The 20,987-nt window shown below is 40.0% G+C and overlaps 1 protein-coding gene and 1 long non-coding RNA gene across 18 annotated transcripts in view; one reads left to right on the top strand and one right to left on the bottom strand.

The window, feature by feature from the left end:
* The window catches only part of ADD1 (adducin 1), a 62,624-nt gene extending 49,930 nt beyond the window's left edge, over nt 1–12,694 (bottom strand). For 14 of the 17 annotated variants that reach the window (XM_088163059.1, XM_088163051.1, XM_088163044.1 and 11 more), the window contains exon 1: nt 12,524–12,677. The gene's annotated coding sequence lies outside the window, so the exon portion shown is untranslated. Of the gene's footprint in view, nt 1–12,291; nt 12,415–12,502 lie in introns of those variants that run through there. The other 3 variants (XM_088163046.1, XM_088163050.1, XM_088163045.1) reach the window with 2 other exon arrangements.
* A 382-nt stretch (nt 12,695–13,076) lies between these two features.
* LOC148223866 (uncharacterized) lies at nt 13,077–14,763 on the top strand. The gene is made up of 2 exons (XR_015803005.1): nt 13,077–13,216; nt 14,691–14,763. It is a non-coding gene; the product is annotated as an uncharacterized LOC148223866 (long non-coding RNA).
* The last annotated feature ends 6,224 nt before the right edge of the window (nt 14,764–20,987 follow it).

The raw sequence follows: 20,987 nt of genomic DNA, 5'->3' as shown, positions 1-20,987 counted from the left end.
TAAACAAATTAGAAGAAAATAACTGTTTGACTTTTTCAGTAATTATTTCTATTACTCCAAGGCAATAACATTATTTATTTTAATCTGACACCTTTTCAGTTACCATGACAAATCCAATACAGTCTTAATTGAAAAACATACTTCAAGAAGAAAAAGTCAAGATAATCACCTTGTACAGTTTTCTTATTGCACACATATTAATACATTCTTTCAAAATACCAGTATTTATAAACAAATTCTCATTAGAAGAGCCTTGAGATGACGTCTGCTACGTCATCCATGCTCTGGAGACTACTGACTAACAGTTTCAGAATTCGGGGTTTTTTTCTTTTAATAAGTGAGACTCTCTAGTCCACACTTGTTCCACAATAAATGACAAAACAGAAGGTATAAATAATAAAACAGGTTAAATGCAATTTAGTCAATATTCACATAACAATGAACACTTACTCAAGCTTTAAAGTATTAACTATTATTTAGCTGTCAATCACTGCTCTCCCAAAATTGTATTTAGGGATGTAACTTAGCTAACACTAACACTTAAACATGTGCAAAGTACCATTTAAGTCATTGACATTACACCCATGTAATTATTTACCATTCATACTAATCATTATGTGTGAATACAGCAATTTAAAGGGATAAGATCTGGTTCTTAGTCTTCTACATTAGTTTTGAAAACATTAGAATACTGTTAAATTTATGAATAAAGAAAAATCATTTTAGCACACAGAGAGGGCTAGACACTGCTTTGGCAATTATTTAGACCCAAAAATCAACAGGAAATTCAACTAACAGCTGAAGGGAAGTCAATAAAACACATGAAGTACAGTCAGGAAGGAACTTTCAAACATCATTAAATTTCTAACCTGTCCTATCCAAACTACTTTCCATGCTTGAACTTCCTTCCTAAAATGAAGCTTTCTCGATGAACATTTAGAACAAATAAGTAACAGAGATGGAGAAGAGAAAAATACAAAGCAGTTACTGTATTTCTGTACAAATAAAAACCACATCCAGTAATACAAGTTACTGATACAGATGAAATAATTGCATAAATGAGTGTTTACAAGTTCCCTTCTGGGTCTGAAATACCTCAGCAGGAATTAAATCATGATTTAACATGTCTTAACAATTGAATAAATTAGGGAAATATTGCAACCTCAGGCAACATTAATTTCTCAATTTGCCAATTAGTGTCTTTCTGTCAGGCAGAACACAGTAGAACCCTTTTCTCTGTCAAGTATCCTTTAAAACCACCAGTTTCTAAAAAGGCAGAGATACAGGACTGTCTCTCAGTGCAATCAAAAGCACAATGCTTCCTCAAAAAATAAGATTCCAAATTCATTAGATGGACAGTGTCTCTAGGACAATACACAAGAACAGGACAACACACAGCAATGTGGTAAAGAGTGTTCTCACCAAGTCAAGCCTTCAGCTTGGACCAATGGGAGTTATTTTTAAACAGCTCAAAGGAGAATTCTCAGAGAAAGATGAAGAAAATGACACAGCTGTGCACGTGCTGTGGGCAGCTCCCTTCAATCACACAGGACAAAAAGAGGAGGAAACAATACAGGATTCATTATGAAATCTGTTGAATTATGCTGTGTTGATTTGGGCTTTCTTAAGACAAAACTATATATAGCCACTAGAAAAAATAAAATGTAGCATATTCTATTAAACAATATTTAAAACATCCTACTTGTCTAACATTTATTATCCCTTGATATAAGCATTTTTATACCTCAGAATGCAACTGGTGTACTTGTCAAGAAAGAGATCACCCATATACCCAGAGTAGATGGGCAATATCTGGTCAATTTTCTGTACCATCTTCAGTTAAAGACAGGAATCATGGAACAAATGTATATTGCAGGTCAAGTAGCTCAAATCCCAAGGTAAGGTGGAAAACTTCATTACATCCCCTCCCCCTCCCCTTATATAAGCTAACCAGCTCCATCTTAAAGACAACCTTATTCCACTACTCCTAAGGGAAGGCTGTTGCAGACTCCTATGCCTCCGTTGCTTAGGAACCATCTTTTCTAATTTCCAGATTAGGTTTATTCTTGGATAGTTTATACCCATTTGTTCTTGTACCTCAAGTATAAAAAGCTCTTTTTACCCGTCTGTGTTGTTTCACTCATTTTTATGAAGAGCAATCTCTTCCATGTTTTGTTTCCCCAGATCAAACAAGACACTCTCTGAGTTCCAGGAATCAGACCCTGGACCTCTTTTAGTCCAACTGTCCTTTTAACTTTATGGTGGGTTATAGGAATTATATATAGTTTTTCAGGTAAGCTTTCACCACTACCAGAAAAAGCCAATATACCTTTACTTCTTTTAAAGAAAAATACTAGCAGAGCAACAACAGCCTACTTGTAACCCTAATACTGATCTCCATTGTTAACTCTGGCAGGTGTGTCATCCTGAAGTGTTACAATTCTTTCAATGCTCTTTGACTCCTTTTCCTCCTGGCCACGTCCTAAAGTCTCAACATTGCTCTGTGCAAAACCCTTTGTATTGGTGACACTTTACATCTGATGAAGATCAAGAGATTGGCACAAGAAGTAGGAATGGGTAAATTATTTTAATGAAAACACTAAATCTCAAAACTGGTCCTGACATATTCCACCACTTCCACAGTTCCAATACATCATCCACTGGTCATCAGATTCTATCCATACTTGACACATCCTGTCACCATTCAACATCAATTGTCACAAAAACATCCCTCTAGTTTTCACATGGAATCATATTGCACATTATATGACTTCTAAGTTACAAGAGGTCAGCTCTAACCATGTATCCTTTCCAAGAAGGCAGGGATCTTTAAAAAAGAGGTGTTAGATTTCTCTGACAAGTCTTCCTCTGTTAGGAGCTGTATCACTTCATACCCTTTTTATCTTACCTCCACACAGAACAGCTTTTCATTCTAAATTTAAACAAATCTCTGTATATTAAGGTCACACTAATGATGCAATTACTATCCCAAATCACCTTTTCCTCTAAATGTTGTGAGTACTTTCACTGTTCTCCAGCCATCCAATACCCTTCTGCCTTGCCATTTAATAACAATTCTTGCAACTGAGCCTATAATTACACACATCAACTACTTCAAAATTGTAGAGTAAATGTTACATAGTTCCACTAACCTCCACCCTGAGAGTTGGGCTTCATTTTCATTGAAATCATCTTTATAACTTCACTTTAGTATGACCTATGTGCATGTGTTCAAAGTGTCTTCACTGAAAATTAAGGCAAACTTTCAATGTAATCTTTCTCAAATATCTAAACTATTTTTAGTCTTATTTCATTACCCCCATGCCTTCTGACAAGACACATGAAGAGTCTTATTCAGGCTTTCTGCTTACTCCCAATGCTCAACTTGCAAATTTTCAATTTGCTATCAACCCTGCTAGATCTTGTATCTCCACTTGTTTCTACATGGGGAAAAAAAAATTCAACATTTAGTAAGAACACAAATATCTTATACAGTTGCCAGAATTACCTGCATTTACTGTTGCATCAGTTCAGCCATGCCGAAAGTAGCTGAAAGCCTCATCAAATAAGCCCTGAACACTGCTGTGAACTGGAACTGCAAGAACATTTCAATGCTAGACTACTTATGGACTTGGCAACTTGAATGTTCACTTCTGCAGTTACAATTATAAACAGATTTTCATGACACTCAGACACATTTGGGTCTTTTTGCTTTAGTTGAGCCTTCTTTTCTTCTTTTTCCCCTAACCGATGTTTGTCTGAAACATGAATTAAAAAATTAATGCCACAAAGTCTCTGAAGAGCTAGAGAAAGGAAAGGCAAGTTAAAGCTGCTTAATTTCAGCTTCACCTCAAATGAGAGAGCCAAATACAAAAAAAAGCAACAAGAAAACCTGTATTATCAATATTTTGGCTTGAGAACAGACTGCACAGCTTTGGCAAAACTTACTTGGGGAAAAGGGGGGAAAAGAAAGGTCTACAGAAGCAAGGTTCCAATTTAGGATTACCATAGCAACAGAGAGGAGGGAGGGGAAAATTACCAGATTACTCTCTCAGATCATCAAATCCTTGAAAGAATAAATTAAGATTTGCGTTTCAGTTAAATTAACTGAATTCGTCTTATTCATTAACGATAAACACATCTAATTAAGGACTAAATTAAACAAACAAAAACTGTAGTACAAGAAACAAAGCAGCAAATATAAGATTTCAGACTGAATTACCTCACCTTTTCCTTCTACCACAAAATACATATTTTGTATCACAACAGGTTTTCATACCAGTACCAATAAATAGAATTATTCAGGAAGGTGTCTAGGTCTGATTAAAGGTCTGCAAAGAAAGAGTCATTTGAAATCCGCCTCATTCTTGTTAAGTAACCTGAGTAGCTATACTACTGAAAATGGGCAATAAAGTGCCCCCATTTGACTTGGAGGTGTAATGAATTGCTGAAAAATAGAGTCGGCACAGGACTAACATATTTCAACAATATACGTGGGCATAGTAATGACCCCAAAAAACAAATCCAGGATAACCTAAATACCTAATTACTCCCATGTTTTAAAATGTGCAACCTTAACATTTCTAATATTTCAGAGTTGTTGTAATAAATGCTTAAATACAAAATGGACACATACAATTATATTAATGACTGATTTTAAAAGGAAGAACAATAGAAGTCTCTGTCTTTTTGGGAGAGCAGCTATCTCAGTGTTTTAATCCACCCATTAGATAAGATCCCAAACCCACTGAAGCTGCAGCTGAAGAGGCAAATGCAGCTACAAAGGTTTAATTTTGACATTGTGAGCTTTGCTTGAGGTATGAAGAGTTGTCTCCCCACTTTGGTGGGAAATATTGACCCGTAAAGACTCTATGCCTCAGGCAACTTTTCCACCAGCCAGAATGTTCAATTAATAAGGCTGCCCTCATAATTTGCAAGACTGCCCAAGTCCAGCTTTCCTGGCTGACATTCAGATTTTAAGCATGTTTCCCAGCCTTCTGTTCACTTCTGGCTTTCATTGACCCACTGCCAAAATGCTCTTTATTTTCTGGTGGCTGGGCAGGCCAGAGGACAGTTTGAGAGACTACCTTCTTCCAAGTTGTGCAGCAAACTGTTCACTGTGTTCCCTAATCTTGGCTCCTCCCCAAGATTCTGCAGTGAGGGAAAATAGGAGGATACTGGAAGGACTGTCATTCCACTAGTGTGAAGCAAGGGCATAGGCACCTTCACTGGCCTTTCCTTGTCCTTAAACCAACATCTCCATTAACAGACTGGAACTGAGTCAAACAAAGTGTCCCAGGTCAACAACGAAGACTATGGCAGATCTAGAAGTGGACATGCCACCTGCCAAAACCATTATCCTACGCTGCAATCACAAATTCTCCTTTCAGGAGAGAGGCAAGAAACTCGGTATAAGATGATCCATGCAACTCAGCAGCGTCAAGATCAGTGCAAATTCTAAAGCAGATTGAAAGCAAAGTGGAAAACCACACAGACAGACATTGAGTTACAAGCAGCAACAGAATCAAAGAACAAAAGGATGGTCCTCTCTGAGACCAAGGCATAGAAACCTGTAGGTGTAGAAGAAGGGATTACAGGCAACCTCACCCCTGGTAAGTCACAGTTGTACAAATTACCGAAGAAGAGGAATAGCCTTGCCCTTAATTGGTCGCAGCTCTGACTAACTAATATAGATAAGTGTGACAAAAGGGGTTGGTTGGTCAGTGAGGATCTTGGAGGAAGAGGACTTGGAGGAGATAGAGGAGCCCTGAGGAAGAAAGAACAATCCAAAGAAACACAAAGAAGAACGAGACAAGGAAGAGAGCTTCAGTGAAAGATCTGCTATGGGGCCAGTCTGGGTCAGATGGAGCTGGAGCCTGCTCTTGGAGCCTGCAGTCACAGCTGAGGTAGCTGAAAGGCTGCATTCAGAGTCTGCAAACCAATACTTGCAGTCATAGTCCAGCAGTCAGAGTCTGCAGTTGGACCCTACAGTAGGAGTTTGCTGTAGTCAGTCAGAAATGGCAAAGATGTAAAGAAGAATAAACCAGTACTCTTTTCATATTGTTGAATGAGAGTGTGTCTTGGCTCATTTCTACCCCTATTGAGAGGTCTGCTGCAACAGAAACCCACTCACCAATCTTCCTTGATACATTAGACATGAAACAGCTTCCCTTTGGATTGAGGACTGATATCTTCTATCCCTCTCCATCATGTATGATTCACTTGCTTTGGGAAAGTTCTAAACAATTTACTAACTTCTCACCAAAATCCCTATATAACTAAACAGGGGAAAGCCATATATTTATATGCACCGCTGAGATTTAAGCAAACATCTAAGATCATTATTAATTTATTTTTTCTGCCTATTAATAGGTTCAAAACCATTGTAATATTGTACCATAAACATTCTATCTATCTAAATAAATTTTAACTGTATTCTTTTGGCCACCAACATTTCATGAAAAATAATTTACAAAAAAACCCACAATTTTATCCTTAATTCACCTATAAAAGACATAAATTTAATCTGAAATATTTCTAAGTTATCAGTTAAAACTGAAATCACCAGGATATCTTTCAAGACTCACCATCTAATAAATTCTACTCTAAGCCCAAGAGGGTGGGGGAAAAGAATACACCAAAACCCCACACACACACTTTGCTATGCACTAGTAGACTTAAAAATAATATCCACAGTAAGGAAAGAAAATTTACTTTGGAATCAAAATAGAATCTTGTGCTTTACACTGAATCTGTTATTCAAATCACATGGAAATTTGAAGTGACATTTAAAAATAAAGTGACACATTAGCTGTGTAGAATTTTACCTGAAAATCATGGAAACCTTTCCAGCAACTGAAAACAACTAGAAGAAAAAAGATAAAACGAATGAAATGTGCTTCCCTATTTATCCTTTTTAAGTTTTCATGTTGCCCCCTACATCTTGCATGAGTCCTGTGCTCCCTCCTCCCCTCATCTGAGCATTGGTTCACCAAGGCTGGCCATCCAAGTGGCAAAAAACCACTTGGACTGGATCAGAGCCACCCATACCCTGACTGGCTGGCAGGTGTGTGACATCTACACAGCCACACTCCTGCTTCCCAGAACAAATCAGGTGCCATGCCCCTCTCTCAGCAGAAGCACAAGTTTGGCCATCACATCTCACTACTGGCAGAAACCTCTTATATTTGAAGTAACCATTAGCCTGTTAAATTCAGCTGGATATAGCTAACAGTTTCAGAAATTGAAGAGGAAAAACAAAGTAAGTCCCTTTAATTCTGGAATACTTTAAGCTATGTTGATTTGAGATCACCACACAAAGTTTTGCTAGACAACATCTTCTGGAGGAAAAAAAAGCCAAGTATACAGCACCTCTCAGCTAATGTACAACAGCAGCAGTGTGTTCTTTCAATGAATTTTAGGTGGAATGGACACAAGTGTACATGGATTTTCATCAATATGTTGCAGTGACAATACCTGAAGAAATTGCTTCATCTGCTAAAACACTAAACTCGGGGTGTGCTTTATCCGTCATCTCCACAGTCACAATGCACCAACGGTGACTTTATGCTCAGTCATTTGTAACACACACACAAAACAGCACCAAAACAAAAAAAACCCCAACAACATCAACACAAAAGAGCCAACAGAGGAGACAGTTTTCATGGGTCAAGGTTTTGCTCAACACTTTTTGGTTTAATCTGGGAAAATCTATAATAGAACTGAAATAGTGTATCAGACCTCTCAAGATTCAAGATCAAAAACAAGATAGAAATAAAAAGCATAGAAAACAATACGACACATTTGAAATTTGTACAAACAAATCAAAAACAACATCCAAAAAAACTAAGTTTCTATGGCTCCAAGTAAAATTACAGTTTTTAATCCAAAATTGCTTTTACACGTTTACCGATTCCAACCAAAAACCTGGACTTTTTTTTGCCCCTTGTCTTCAGAACATAATTGTATCACAACATTCATCTACTCATTTGATTTGAAAGCATCAAAAATACCATAAACTGTTACTGATTAACTGCATTTATTACCATGACTCCTTTACAGCATTTCAATTAGGTGTATGAAAGAAAAACAAAATCTCAAAACTCTGAAATATTTTACTCCTTATTTTTTCAGACTTCCTGAGTCTAGATCTGAAAATAATACGCAACATATGGTACAAAAATCAGTAATTAAAAAAAGACAAAACCCACTATATTAGTCAATTGAAAATGCAAAGGAATTTTTGATTAGTCTGAAGAGCACACATGCGCCGAATCCCAGTTTAAAAGCGTAGCTCATAATATCAGCTTTAAAACTGAATTGATATTTGCTTTCATCTATGCTAATTTTTCATTAATCGGCAGGGAAAACCATTCAAATAAGTGACAGTGAAAAACTCTTTTGATGTTCCACTTGTTAGAGCAACTGATCTGAGTTTGAAAGGCTAATCTTTCACTGGATAAAAACTGAACCCAGCAGAGCAGGCAGAGATCATTCTTCAGAATGCAATCTAATAAGCAAGGTCAAAGGGAGGAAGTTAGGAAGGGACTGAACAAGTTGTTACTCCTGTTTGGCTACACCTTCAAGGACAACATTTTCAGTTTCTCTGAAAGGTCAGAGTCAATGCAGCAGCAGCAGCATGCACACACTGGTCAGCCAGCCTGACGGGTGGTAGTTATTCAAATCCATCTGTGCACTAAACCTTTACTTGCCCTGAAGTGAAGAACAGTTAGACTTGGGAAATCCCCAGAGTATCAGCAATACTTAAACTTATTCAAGGCCAGGACCGTTGGTTGGGATGTTAGACCTGAGTCCTCATGGCAAATGACACCATCTCAGCTCACACCTGATTTGAAAAGCAGAACTTCTGAAAAGGGCGTTTCCTGGAGTCTCTTCCCCTACAACATTTGCAACGATCAACCACTAAACTTTCTGAACTGACAAGACCACAGTAAACAACATCCACTGCTGCTGAGGAAAGAAACCAATTACTTGCTTCAAATTTAGGCAATTTAGTCAGGTTAATTTTAGTCAAACTACTTACAATTTGACTAAAGATTATCAAGATAATTCTCAATAAACAACAGATGCTTTACTGAGATGGTGACAGATGTCATCACACATTCCTACAGAACCCTGTTATTGTATACATGATACTTTAAAGTGAAAGACAAGGTAGCCATAGAAAAGGGTTATTTTAAAGTAAAAATTACTACAGATCAAAATCTGTATAACCAGTACTTTTTAAGCATTACTACCTCTAATGAAAAGCTTTCCTCAGGACAGAAACTGGTTCACATGCTTTACATTTTATACCTTTCTCTACTGACAGGTTTGTACAGCTACTGCTCTCAGTCCTACAAAACCAGAATATTTTGGAAGAGAAATGCTGAATAAGTACCAAGACTAGGTAATATTTTCCTATTCCCCTGAGGAGGCTGATTAAATTATATGAATGAAAATTGCCTAACTTAAGTAATCTAGGGACTTCTACTATTTTTAAAACATCTGCTTTTGAATCTGTTACTATAGAAGATGTATAACTTTACAGAAGAGCTTCAGACAGGTTCTTCAGCAGATGTCAAATGACCTGTACAATGGAATCAGCAGAGTAAACTAGCACATCTTAAAATTCACATCTGCTCAATCTTTTCAATCACTTTTCAAATATAAAGCACATACCACCCTAAAACTGCCTAAGAAATATTTAGTTGCAGTCTAAATTACTGGTACAGTGCTATTTCACAGATCACTTTCTGTGGTGCAGCATGGTCTAAGAGTAAGTTCTAATTTAGGAGACATCAAAGTCAGAAAATCAGCATGGCTTTTTCTTCATGCCCTCATGCCTCAGGTGTCTCCACTGCACAGCAAAAGCAACACTGATACACTCTACTTCATTGAAGTAGTGGGCAAGTTTTATTAATATGCATTTTTCCCTCAAAGCAGGACTGGCTCATTTGCACAGCAACACTATTCACCACTGCTACAACTCCTTAATAATTAAGAGAGGTATTTCTACCAGTCAGAAAAGCAGTGGGTATAAGATCTACAGCCTAGGCTCCTCAGGAAGCACTTGTCACATAGAAGTTGTATGCATAGCAACAATCAACATGCTAAGCAAACTTCTCCTAGTTTGAAACTTTCAGTCCTATTATTTTATTCTATTTATTAAAAAATGGGCTATTCCAAAATTCATTTTTTTTCCTCCTATACCAAGTCACAGAATGTTGGATGAGATTTGCTAAAGGCAGTTCATGCTGTGAAACTACACTTCAAAAACCAAGACTTGGGGCAGAAGTAGCTTTAGCCCTACTTCTGTCAAAGTCTCTCAGGGTTCAGAGGGGTTTTCTCTGCCTGATGTCACCAGATGATCCAATTCCATACACGGAATCCCACACTGGTTTGGGTTGGAAGGGTCCTTAAAGATAATCTAGTTCCATGCCCCCCTGCCACAGGCATCTGCCACTAGACCGAGTTGCTCAGAGGCCCATCCATACATGCAAAATAACATTAAATATTGATGGTGAATCTCAAAGAATGAGAAGAGTTGAGTCATTTTCTGTTGGAAACATCTAAAAAAACTGTCACAGAAAAATACTGATTCAGTAAATGACCTTCTTCACTCCACAGCATTAGTGAACCATGCTCTAATGAATTTATTGGCACAACATGCCAGCAAAAATACTTGCTTCAGGTGAAGCACATTCAGATTTTTCCCAGTTATAATCATCAACCATAGAAAAAACAGATTCAGTCAACACAACAGCTTTTGGCTAAAAAGCACTATTCTCAGCATGGAATTTCATACAGAAAACAGAACTCCAGTAAAACTACAAGGCACTGAAACACGCAAACACAGTAATGCATGTATTATTTTGCTACAGTGAAGATGTAAGAACTTGTGAATGCCTCTTCCTCAAAACTCTTCTCAGAAACCACCATAAATTTAAATTTTAAGCCATCATAAGTTTAAATTCTCTGAGGGAAATCATATAGATCATTACATTCACTCAAGATTATATTAAACTTGATGGCATCAAATCTGTTTACTGAATATAAAGAAATACCAAAAGCACCTATCTCAGAAGTCTAGTCCATAGTTGCATTTTTTCCTTGCTTATTACACAAGTGCTCTTAATATTTCCTTACTGAGAAAGAGAATTGTTACACCATTATTTTAATTAAGAAAAATGGAAGCCTATCTTAGAAATAGTTTCTATGCCTTTAAAATAAATTCTTTTCCTCTATTAAAAACAACAACAACAACAACAAAAAACACAACCAAAACCAAAAACAAAACCAAAAACCAAATTTGTAACAGTTAAGGGCTGTCAAGAACTCCATTGGCACATATGGTCACGTTAAAAGAACCAGCGCCGTAAACAGGCTGTCTGCAGGGAGATACCTGTAGCTTTCAGCAGAACATAGAAAAATTATCCAGCAGCAGTTGCAGTTTGAGAATTCATAAGCTCAAGGTAGACATGTTTTGGAAAGCTCTGTATAAAAACTGAATACCTTTGGTATACGATAATGTTGTGATCTACAGCAACTTTCCAAAAAGCAAAGAATAAAACCAGCAATGAGCTTACACCACAGAGTTACGGCAGTATCTCATGAAAGATGTAAACGCAGTGCTATTTCTAGCCCCCATCTCAACACAGCCATGGATATTTTTCCAGCTTGACTGGATTTTCCCCCTCCCTAATTGCTAGTTTTATCTAAAGCCAACGTAGATTAAGAATCAACCCTAAAAGCAGCACAGCGAGTGTGCAACAATTACGTGCAGAAAGGCATGTGACATTTTGTCTCAAAAGCAGACCCTAGAAACGCTAAAACGTAGATACCCCTTCTAGCAGAGGAAACAAAACAACTGCCCTTCTGCTGCTGGTGCCCCGCCAATCCCCAACACCGCACACATACATCCCAAATCCTCCTTCACTCCTACGTCCTCTGCGGACGATGACTTGGATTCTGCAAAGCCCGCATTTCGCCCCGCACAGTCCGCAGGTCACCTCTCGGGCTGGCAGAAGGGGCAGGTGAAGCAGACGGGCGGCGGGGGCAGCGCCGGCAGACGCAGCGCTTGGGTGCAATGGAGATTCCAACGCCGAGCGGCCGCTTCCTGCGGCGGCTGGAGCATCCCGGCGGGCACGGGATGGGCACCGCGTCTCCTGAGGCAGGGCTGGCAGCACCCTGTCCCCGCAGCTCAGCCCGCCGCCCATCCCGGCCAGCACCCGCAGCCCCTCGTCCTGCCCCCGCCTCCCCGGTGACCCCAAGCCCGCCGCAGCCCCTCACCGCAGGCAGCCTGCGCGCAGATGGTTTTTCCGCACACCCCGCCACGTTTTCCAGGCAGACACAGCCTCCTCCGCTCCCCTCCTGGCTTAATGAGCCGGTTCCAGTGTCTGCGCCCCAGCCTCTCCTTGCCGCCCCCTCCTCCTCCCCGCAGCGCCCGTCTCCCCCTCACAGCCCGCCCGCCGCTGGCTGCGCCCCTCAGCCTCCTCCGCACCGTCACCGCCGCGGCGCTCACCCGAGGACAGACGAGAACGGGCGAGAGCGAAGGGGCCGCCGCGGCCGGTCCCCTGACGAGGCTGTTGCTGTCTCGGTCCCCGCCTCCCGCCGCTCCCGCCGCCCCCTCAGGCACCGAGCGGCCCCCGCCCGATAGGGTGCGGCTTCCACAGCCCGCAAACCCAACAACGGCGCCGCCCATTGGCGGGAGGGCGTGCGCCCGGCGAGTAAGCGGCTCTTCCATTGGCGGAGGCGAGCGGGGGGCGAGGGGCGGTGCGGCCGGGCCGCCCCTGGCGGGTCCCGCGGCTCCAGGAGCGCCGGGGGGTCCCCAGGCGGCTGGGAGCAGGCTGGGAAGAGCATTCGGACATAGGGAAAGGGGTTCTTGCGGCGCTGGATGCCAGCGGAAAGGAGCGACGCAGCGCCTGGGAAGCTTATCTTAGAGCGGGCCGGGAGATAGGCGCAGGCAGACATCGCTAATCGCCGAGGACGCGCTGCGATAAGGGCTCCTTATCGCGTTGCGGTGGCGGTGTCCGATCGCTGTCAGCTCAGAGCAAGGCCAGGGCGATCCAGGAGGGCAGGACTCAGGCTTGAGAACTGCCTTGGCGAGGGCTAGAGACACCTGTCACAGTCGAAGGTGTTTAATCAGTAGAATATCCTCCGGATGTCAAGTGCCAGGCTAGCGAGAAGCCGCGCGCTTGATTCAGGAATTGTGCAGGTACATCGTACAGCTTGTACATAGCAGCCTGATGAGAGCTTTATAAATCACCTCCTTAGATCTGAATCCTTGGGAGAGCTGTGTGGCTGGTATAACCCTCGTTTGTTACAGTCACAGCAAGCACCAACTGTAAAGTTAACTACTTCTGTTACCAATTTTCTGTCTATTTTTACTATCGTTTCTGTGTCATTTTAATTCTGCTGCTCTACGCATCTGCGTGTTGTACAGAATGCTGTCTGCCACGGGACAAATGAAGACTTGGGGGTCTGCGAACAAGCTCTCAGAAACAGTAAACCCTTCTCCTCTGCTGTCTACAACCCTCATCCCCAAGTTATCCATATGTAGGGAAGAGTGAGTAGAACCTGATGGATTTCAGGATCCATATACAACTCCTGTGGAATATGGGAGGAATCTAGCTTGCTCCAACCACCGAGGAAACACACTCCACTTACCTAAAAGCAGGCCATAGAGATATCCATAAACTTGTCTGTGAATTCAGCCACCAAAAGTAGTGGTTCAGGTGATGCCACAGAATGATTACAGCACATCTGACAAGGCCCTACTGGACACAGATCTGCCTAATCAAAACCATCCCACAATTGGACATGTGTTGGTGTAATTACTAATGATTAGCAAATCTTATCTGAACATTTTTTTGTAAGAACTGTTGCTGTAAACCTGACAGATTAACTTAATTTCACCTGCCTGGTGCTGAACCCTGTAAACCCAGTGGATGTATGTACATACATGGCAGCGTGCTCTTGTCCCTCCTCTACACCTGCAGGCTCCAGCCACCTGCCCCATGCAGTGTCTTCTCTTTGATTACTTGTCAAAATTCTCCATCTTGGCATCTTTCTTCCTTTCTTTCCCTTTCTCACCAAGGCATTTACCTCACAGAGCTCTCTCTCTTGTCTGGAAAAGTAAATGGGAGAATGAATTTATGTTAGAACTAACTCAGCAAAAAAATACTGCTTTGTTTCAAACTTAATGGATTTCCTCTCCAGCTCAGTATGTGGCTCTAAGACCAGCAGTGGCAGGAAGGATGGGGATGTTGAGGGCAGCAGCAGTGCCCAGGGCTGGGGGAGGGCAGGGTCATTTCTTTCTCTGGCAGTGCTGGCTCAAAGTGTTTGTGTAACTGCAGGGTGCAGTGACAAGAGCAGCTTGAGCTGATCAAAGGATGCCTTTTATCAGCTCCCGTTGGCTGTTGTGCTGCCGATGAGTGCTGTTCCTTTACCTTTCTCTTCTGCTGTCCTACTTTGTGACCTGCCCAAGGGCACAGTTTCCTACTGTTCCCTTCCAGCTTTCCCCCTGCCCCTTGCATTATCTCCCATAATCATGAGGCCACTGTTTCACCTGGCTAATCTGAAGGAAAAATTGGGGGTGGGAGGCCAGCTTTCTGCTGAATCAATCAACTCCCTCTACAGGCTCAGACTGTGACAGCTGATGCATGACTGTGTTTATCTTCCCTGTTCAGTTTTTGGCCTGCCCAGGTTCCTGACCTGCCTCTACCCAGCTGCAGGAAGAGCGGTGCTGGTGCATTGGCAAAGGTAGGGTTACATGGGCAGAAACTCAAGGGAGGGCTCATTAATACTGACACGTACTAAAGCTGTGTGCTCTGCTGCAGAAAAAAAGACACGACAATCTCAAAAAGCACTTCTGCATTATTTAAGACATGAAGAACTTGTCTTTGTTAACTCTTACCGGCTGGGTTTGCAGCATTACAGCTACAACAAAAGGTACAACATGAACTACAGTGTAGTTTCTCAGCCTGCAGTATTTGATTCCTTCAAGATTTTGGGCTGCTGGTGAGGGTTCTGGGAAAAGGACCTTGTTGCCAGTAGGCTTCTACTTGCCATATGCACATCTGCACATGTACTGGAGAATGGTTACTGGCTTTCAAATAATAGTTCTCCTCAGCAGGCTCCAGCAGCAGTAGCAGTGGACTCAGCTTACATCATAGAGTCTCAAATAAGAGAGTCAATGTGAATGTATTAATTTACAAATTATTTTCATGTGGCTTTACTAGATATCAGAAAAACATTACTGTACAATTATTTTCATGCACCTGACCTCTTTATCTGGCATTAACACTTCTTGATGCTCAGGTAGCTTTCAGCTACCTGAGAGAAGCACAGCACTAGGTTGGTGTCCCACATCTGGCATTAGGACATTTATCTTTTCCTTTATATGGGGTGCACTTATTCCACATAAGCAGTTCCAGGTCAGTTTTCTCACCTATAAACTGGAACTGATAGTAAGGTAGCAGTTAGGTAGAGCTTTCTCTCTCGTTCTGTCTCACAGTCTGTCGTGACAGTCTGTCGACTGGGCAGGACTTGTTTGCCTACTGTCATCGTTAGTCTTCATCTCACACAGACCTAATCTATTTCCCAGAAAAAGTTCTGGATCCTCCAAATAGAACAATGCCAGTATGTGAATTCTTTGTTGCTTTTCCCATGGGCCTTCAAAAGGAGAGTCTTAGCAGTGAAATTTCCATGTGTCAGCAAAGTAAAAACCAGTCCCTGACTGGTCATACCAGAGTTGGAGTGTTGGGAGGGGTGTGGGGACAAACACAAGTTACCTGTATAAAATACCCCAAGAACAGCCCTCTGAGTGCTGTCTCTCTCACTGGCACCCAGGACTCTGCTGGAAGTGGGACAAGGGAGCTTACACACATGCACCATTACTAATGAAAAGCTCATGAGGGATTTGTCTTTGAAATTATTGAATTTAATGATTCAATAATTATATAATTTAATATTTGAATTTAAATGCCTTTTTCAAAGTTATGTAATGGGTTATCCTATTTTCAGCTGTGCACAACACCAGAAATAATATCTCACAGTTTATTATTACTAAAGTTGGTCACTGTATGTAAGGTTATGTCTGAAGCACATGAATTCTTATTCTTCAGAGGGAGCTCTTTTTTGAATTTTGTTCATTTATGCAAGGAAGGAGAACTTTCCCAATGGACTGAAAATAGCATGTAGAAAGAATTTTCATGTAGGTTCAATAGAAAGATTACATGGAGTAAAAAAGTGTACTCTGGTCTACTTTCATCTCTCTCCACAACCAAACAAAAACACATCCGAAGTTTGTTTGAGCTGAAAAAAAATAAAAATTAAGAGAACTGAAACAGCAGGTGGGCGAAAGGGCAGAGCAGCTGGAACAGGCCAATACTAAATGTCGCCAAATTTTATACAATCTTAATCTGAGAGGCCACTTTGGCTTTAAGTTTGAAAAATATTGACTTTATGCTCAGGGGACATAGGGAAATTTTTATACGTGATTTAGCTGAAATGTAAATGGTTCAAGCTGGTTAACAGTAGTTATAGTTAAACAGAACCAAAGGTGCAATGATTGCTTTTCACAAAGGAACTCCAGCAAGCAACATTCTCTTTTAATGTTACAATATTCTTTGTGAAGGCTAGGGATTGTTTTTCCAAAATGCTTTTCTAATTAAAACCAATTAATTTAATTGCAACATCTATGGCTTCCTATCATCCACCTTCTAGTTCTGTGTTCTCTGCTAGTTGCTTCTACATCAATTCCAGTGTGACTAGAGCAGCTGAAATTGTTTTTAGCTGCTCTGTAATGACATCTTCATCCTTAATAGTAGGAGAAGGAAAAATGTCACTAAAAGAAGATAGAACTTCTGAACTAACTTTAGAACTACAAGACTCAAGAGGGTAAAGCAGAGAAAGGAGAAATATTTCAGGGCAAGTTCAAACTAATGAGGAGGGCTGAGAAGTATAAGAAAAATATTTTAAGGTAGTTACTATTTTAATTATATACATGAGAAAGTTAATTAATCTTGAGAGAAGCTTTAGAATATTAGAATATCAAATTTTTAATTCCCTAAAGTCACATTTAATTTTTAAATGGCACATTTTCAGCAGTACTCCCATGGTTAGGGTGTGGCTGTAATTTTCTTGGAAAAATAAAAAAGCATGAATGTTAGCACAGTGCAAATTAATGTAAATTAAAGCACAACATAATCAGTGAAGCCTAAAACAGACAGCTTGTGAAGCCACAGCTAGAGCACCTTTCCATATTTGCCCTGTAATAAACCCTTTAATAACTTTCCATGGGACAGACTCTCATGTTTTTTGTGCTGTTCTGGTGGCCCTTTCACTGGCCTTCAGTACAGGTGCAAAACTCCAGCTATGCAAAAGGCTCTCCAGGCCAGAATTTCAGTGCACATGAGCCAGTCCAAGAACCACCTGTGCTGGGATAGTACCCAGCAGGAGCTTGTATGAAGTCTTAGGTAAAAGGCAGAGAAGTTGTTAAGTCAAAGAAGGGTTAAATGTTTTTCCCTTGTTTTATATATCCAGTGATCTGATCCTACACATGGTTTTTATCACTGTCATTTCTGTGCAAACCAACTCCAGGAGAGATATGTGTGAGTAAAATTACATTAAAAACGATTCTGTGATATCTCCAAGATTGCATGCCTCCCAGGACCACATCATCAGCCTGAGAGGTTGAATTACCAACTTCCTGAGAACTAGATACTGTGAGGAGGGAGGTGCAAGTGAGGGATAGTAATGATGATCCTGTAATTGAGATACAGGAATGGGAGCCCTGAAGGAAGATTTGGAGGTGGCTATGCTTCAAGGTTTACTCCATACCTGAAACCTACTGAACATAACCACTTCAGCCCATCCAGTTTTAAAGTGAGCTCAAAGGCTCTGTCTTCAAGTTCTAGTACTGTTTGGTATTTGATATTTTGGTACTTTGAGTATAGTAAAAGGACTATAAGCCTTCTCACTTAGGGGTCTGTAATTATGGGCATCTCAAGCATCCCCACCATTAGGGGAAAAAAGCCCTTCTCGACTTCAAGGAGGTGAGTATTTCATAAGATGGAAACTATTGCAACATCATGCAATTTGCTTGCTGCTAGGTGAAGTATTTAGTGTTCAGAACAGCTGCCTAATGCTTCACAATGTGGATAAATTTAGGTGGTGCTCAGATGTCCCTTATGTAAATTCTACCTCAAAGTATATTAAGAATACTTTAAACGCAGGAAGATTAATTAATCTCTTTGTTCTTTAGGTTAGAAGACATTCAGATGAGCAATTTTGCCAAACAATATTGCTACTTATTTAAGACAGATGAGCTAAAAGAGTCTTAAGTTTCAAAGACCCAGCCTATTAAGTTTCCACTTGAAGTTAGCTTTGATCTCTAGTTTCTATCTCAAGTCACTTAAGATTGATTTGTCCCAAATGACTTCCACACATATGCTCAGCTGCTGGATTCCTGTTGTGTGGATCCCTGTGTGGAACAGGCTGACCAGCAGATGTCCCCAAATTCTACATAATCACACTTTCAGCTTCCAAAATCTTTAGCTTCCTTTTGCACGTTCCAAAGGATGAAGCCACTTAAGGCTACAAATACTCTTGCTACTTACTCACATTCTTGTGAAAACTGAAGTTCTGAGGTGGGGAGCTTGACTGCTGACACAAAGCACCTTTATTGTCATAGAAAAATTGCTCGGATATTGGTTCACTTTTTATGACATGCTGCCATTGATTGTCCCTTGTTTTATTTTCAAAAGCACTAATTTTTTTCCCTAGAACTGCAATCTCCATCCAAATGTGACTGTAATACTTTTATCTGGAGGTTCAGTCACAAAAGGCAAGACTTTTTCCAAACTAGTATCAATGATTTGACTTGGATATTACAAAACTCATGAACTACATTCTTTATGCACATCAAATACTGCTTTTACAATTCCCCACAAACTATTTTAAAGCTAAGGAGCTTGTAGTAGGTTGTACATGCAAAGGCTGCTTTGTGGTGAAGGAATGAAGAGAGGCAGATTAGTGAGAAATATAGGAGACATACTGGGCTGTGTGTTCTAGTGTTTTTCCTCCCTACAAACACCAGAAACTCACCTGATTTGTTATAAAACAGACTAGATTAGTATGTAGGAACAAGAGGAAGAAAGAATGTAAATGACTGCAGTTTTTTTAGAACATGAATATTTGCTTCTTAGAGGCACTGAAAATTATTTCCTCTAACTGCACTATTAGAAGAACATAGCTACAAAAAAAACAACCCAACACTAGAACACGCCCTCATGAAATTAAAGACAACTGCACAAAACTAGGTCGATTGGCATTGAAAGTTTATCCATTTCAGAAATCTATACATTTAGATATAAAAAGGATTTAACACAAAAATTTACATATTTGCAATTCTTGTATTACACAGGTAAAGAGAGTGTTATGGTTTAAATGAATATTTACAATTTAAAAATCTTCTGAGTGTAAGGTTGAGAAAACAATCAAATATCTAAACAGGGCCCCAAAGAGAGCATAACTATAAATATGATTGTGTCATGACACAATGAAGTCAATTATTCCCAAGTAGAGAAAATCTTACTCTCCAGACAGTTAGGTGTGAATATTGCAAGAAACTTGAACATATTCTGATGTACATATAACTATTTGCCAAAAAAGTTTTTAAAATGCTGCCTTGGCTTAGCCTTCTTTAGAGAGGATCATGTCAGGGTAGTGCACTACAGGGCTACTAATTTAAAATCAAAGGAATTAGACTTAAAATATTCAACAGAATCTGAATTTTAAGAACTTCACATTCTTTACACACATAAGCCCTATTATGGCAGGAACAGAGATCAAAAGACTGATACTGTATATGTCTGTGTCTCTCTGAAAAGATAGAGGCAGAGTTTCCTGCCTCAAGTCCTGTGTATGATCCTCATATTCCATCTGGTGAGTAAGGAAAATTCCCTAGGGACTAAATCCTGGTTTATTGTCTTCATAAAAAGCAAATTCTTAATCTGTAATGGCTTTGTTATGATTTTAAAGTTGTGACCATCTAATGGTAACCAGGTTAAAATAGGCATGTATAAACTTTGAAAAGGTAACAAAAAAAAAGTTGATTGATACAGATTCAGACTGATAAAATCTAGATACATTCTGTTTCAGGAGTGGCAGTATTTTTTTTTTTTACTACTATTACTGTGGTAATTAAGTGCTGTAAACATTATTAGAGTACAAGACCATTATGACAGTATTTTGGATCAACAGAATTACTTAAAAGATTATTAGAATAAATTTATTCTCCAAAAGTAATTTTGGCATAAACATCAAACCTTTGGATTTAAGATACCTGTCCCCAAAGTATTAGGGAACAAATGGTACAAGCACCCTGGTAATGTCTTTATTGATAGTATATTAAAAACAGATTTTGTTTTGCATGCAACTACAAACTAAGTAGAAATTATAGTAATAGAAAAATTTGTGGTAGTAGACTAGGGTAGTGTGTTTTGCCCTAGAACAGAAAGTAATTCAGTGGGCTGACAGCCTGTTCCTAAGAGTGACCACAAGGATTTATGGATTGATAGTAGCATCACAATCATGGTTTCATGTGTTTTTTTCTGCTTTGTTTAAAGAACCTTTGACTATGGCAACGTGAGATAAAACTGCCAGTTGGAATTTGGAACATTCAAATGACTCCCTTCCCCAAAAACTCAAGTAGCCCTTTCTCTTTTCTCATACCCTTTAAAAAATACCAGTGGCACAAACCCTTCTAGTTCAGAACTTGGTAATGGGGCTCCCATGAAAGCCAAATCAATATTGTTCCCCATTTACCTGAAGTGCACGTCATCAGGCAGTATGTGGGATGCCACACCCATACCAGCCAGATGGTATCTGATAGTGATTACTGTACTCAGAAGGTACAACGATGTAAGAGGTGGCTTAAAAAAAAAGCCTAATTTCCTGATTATCTTTACCTATAGTAAATC

This window comes from Sturnus vulgaris, chromosome 4 (assembly GCF_052056855.1).
Source record: "Sturnus vulgaris isolate bStuVul1 chromosome 4, bStuVul1.hap1, whole genome shotgun sequence".
In the NCBI taxonomy this organism is placed as follows: Eukaryota; Metazoa; Chordata; class Aves; order Passeriformes; family Sturnidae; genus Sturnus; species Sturnus vulgaris.
The sequence above is the reverse complement of the archived record's forward strand: the minus strand, read 5'-3'. Positions and strand labels throughout refer to the sequence as shown.